We start from the raw sequence: 3,129 nt of genomic DNA, 5'->3' as shown, positions 1-3,129 counted from the left end.
CTCCTATCTTCAATCTTTCCCAGCATCAGCGTCAAAAAAGAAAGTGAAGTCCAGAGACATTAGATAATTTCCCCATAATAATCACTGAACTTAGCCTGGAATAGAGTGAAAAGTGAGGGTTTTTTAATTCCCTTAGTTAAAAAGCTCTTTCCACTATAACAGGTGATCCTGATTTGAGGATGCTGAAGATGGCCTCCTGCACCATGAAGAAAAGTCCTTGGAGACACCCAGACCTGAGTCCACATCCAGATGTCAGCTCTTATGTGGCCCGGGTAAGTTACACCTTGGTTTCCGCTCTGTCATAGGGTTTTGTAATACTACCAGAGGAGGCTGTTCTGAGGTTAAAGTGAATTCGCTCAGTTGTGTCCGACTCTTTGCAACCCCATGGACTGTAGCCTACGAGGCTCCTCTGTCCATGGAATTTTCCAGGCAAGAGTACTGGAGTGGGTTGCCATTTCCTTCTCCAGGGGATCTTCCCGACCCAGGGATCGAACCCGGGTCTTCTGCATTGCAGGCAGACGCTTTACCATCTGAGCCACCAGGGAAAATGAGATAACAAAATAAGACACATAGCACAGTGCTTTGGCATAGAGTGACAGGCTCCCCACTATGACAGCTGCTGTCATTGAAAAGCAGAACAAGAAGGTGGAGAAAGAGGAGGAGGGGTTTGAAGGGAAGAACCCATTCCAGAATTCTCATAAGGGATCGTGGAAGACGTGGGTCCTGAAAAGACTGTGGCGCTTTCAGGGGACGTTGGAAGAAAAGCAGAGACCAAGTAGGAGGATGGGAGATGAGATGGAAAGGAGAGCAGAGAGCAAAGATGTTGATGGAAAATAGCTGATGGTCGTCAAGCGTTTCTGTTACTTTCTGGGTTCTTGCTTTCGGTTAGAGACAGATGACCCCAGACATGGTGCAATTTGACTCTGCTACTAGGTTTGCACCAACAGCCTTCCACCTCACTCCTCTGCAAGGGATTACTCTTTCTTGATTCCTGTGCATGCGGGCTTGCTAAGTCGCTTCAGTCGTGTCCGACTCTTTGCAACGCTATGGACTGTAACCCGCCAGGCTCCTCTGTCCATGGGACTCTCCAGGCAAGAACGCTGGAGTGGGTTGCCATGCCCTCCTCCAGGGGATCTTCCCCAACCAGGGATGGAATTCATGTCTCTTACGTCTCCTGCATTGGCAGGTGGGTTCTTTACCACTAGCACCACCTTGGAAGCCGTTCTTGACTCCTACCTGAGCTTAACTTTTTTTAGAACTTTTTATTTTGTATTGGGGTATAGCCGATTAACAATGTTGTGATAATTTCAGATGAATAGCGAAGGGACTAAGCCATACGCATGCAGGTACCTGTTCTTCCCCAAACTCCCCTCCCAATTTTTTTAATTTCATGGATCCAAACCATTGTCTCGCCAGGCTGCTTTGCAACCCTCAATGTGTTATATTGAATAGCTGTGTAAAATGTAGGCTCAGCATAATAGAGTGGTGGTGGTGGTAAGTCGCTTCAGTCGTGTCCTGCTCTGCGACATATATTTTGAATTCAGGTTGTAGCCTTTATCATAGCTGGGCGGAGTGGACAGAGTGTTGGAGTCCACGAGGCAGGGAAGTGTCATGGTCAGGAGCACCGGGCTGTAGAAGCGTCTGTGATGATGGACATGTTCTTCATCTGCTCTGCCCAGGAGAAACCACAGGCCATACATGGCTATTGAGAACTCGAACCGTGGCTAGTGCCATTGAGGAACTAAACCTGTAATATTGTTTGATTTTAATTAGATTAATTAATTTATTCTTAAAACTTTATTTCGTTGAAGTATAGTTGATTTACAATGTGTTAATTTATGCAGTACGACACGATGATTCAGTTATACATGTATAGACATTCTTTTTCATATTCTTTTCCGTTATGTTTTATCATAGGATATTGACCATAGTTCCCTGTGCTTTACAGTGGGACCTGTTGTGTATCCATTCTATATGTAATAGTTTGCATCTGCTAATCCCAAACTCCCTAACCATCCCTCCCTTGCCCCCCCTCTCCTTTGGCATAATTAGGTTAATTTAAAATTTAAATACGGCCACATGTGATTAATAGCTATCATATAGGGCTGTGCAGGACATGGTGCAGACGCTCAGACACAAGGCCAGGGTTCACATCTCAGCCTTGTCCTCGCTGGTCTCTGCAGTGCTCAGTCCCAAGGTGTCTTCATCTGTCAGACTTTTGTAAAGACCATGAGTCAATAGGTGAGGTCAATATATGGAGAGACATGCCTTGAGCCAATAGATGGAATAAGTCACTATATGGAAATGAATCAATGTATAAAAGTACTTAAAACAATACTTCCCTGGTGGCTCAGTGGTAAAGAACCTGGCAGGAGACGTCCGCCAAGAACCCAGTACAGGAGACATGGGTTCCATCCATGGGTCAGGAAGATCCCCTGGAGAAGGAAATGGTAACCCACTCCAGTTTTCTTGCCTGGGAAACCCCATGGACAGAGGAGCCTGGTGGGCTACAGTCCATGGGGCCAAGAAGAGTTGGACACCACTTAGCGACTAAACAACACTTAAAACAATACCTGAAAATATCATATATATATATATATATGATGCCGACCCAGGGATCAAACCCAAATGTCCTGCAAATGGAGAATCCAGGTGGATTCTTTACCACTGAGCCACCTGGAAAGCCTATGTAACTAACATACAATACTATATTAATTTTAAGCATACATAATGATTTGATATTTGTATATATTATGAAATGATCACTCCAATAAATCTAGTTACATTCACCACCACATATACAGAATTGTTTTTCTTGTGAAGAGATCTTTTAAGATTTTCTAACTTAGCAGCTTTCACATATGCAATATATTTCTTACTGTTAACTATAGTCACCATGCTGTACATTTTATTTCCACGACTTTTTAATTTTATAACTGGAAGTTCCTACCTTCTGACTCCTTTCATCCATTTTGCATCCTACTTTTCCAGCCCCTTCCTCTAGCAGCCACAGATCTGTTTTCCATATCTGTGAGCTTGCTTTTTTGGTAAACTTCTGGGTTTTTTTAGATGTTACATATTAAGTAAGATCATACAATATCTGTGTTTCTTGCTTAGACATATTTCATT

The 3,129-nt window shown here is 43.6% G+C and overlaps 1 non-coding gene across 1 annotated transcript; it reads right to left on the bottom strand.

The window, feature by feature from the left end:
- Positions 1-473: 473 nt before the first annotated feature.
- On the bottom strand, positions 474-545 carry TRNAC-GCA (transfer RNA cysteine (anticodon GCA)). The gene has a single exon. It is a non-coding gene; the product is annotated as a tRNA-Cys (tRNA).
- Positions 546-3,129: the final 2,584 nt, after the last annotated feature.

This window comes from Giraffa tippelskirchi, chromosome 14 (assembly GCF_054371585.1).
Source record: "Giraffa tippelskirchi isolate mGirTip1 chromosome 14, T2T-mGirTip1v1.2.pri, whole genome shotgun sequence".
NCBI classification, from domain to species: domain Eukaryota; kingdom Metazoa; phylum Chordata; class Mammalia; order Artiodactyla; family Giraffidae; genus Giraffa; species Giraffa tippelskirchi.
This window is presented reverse-complemented; position numbering and strand designations above follow the sequence as displayed.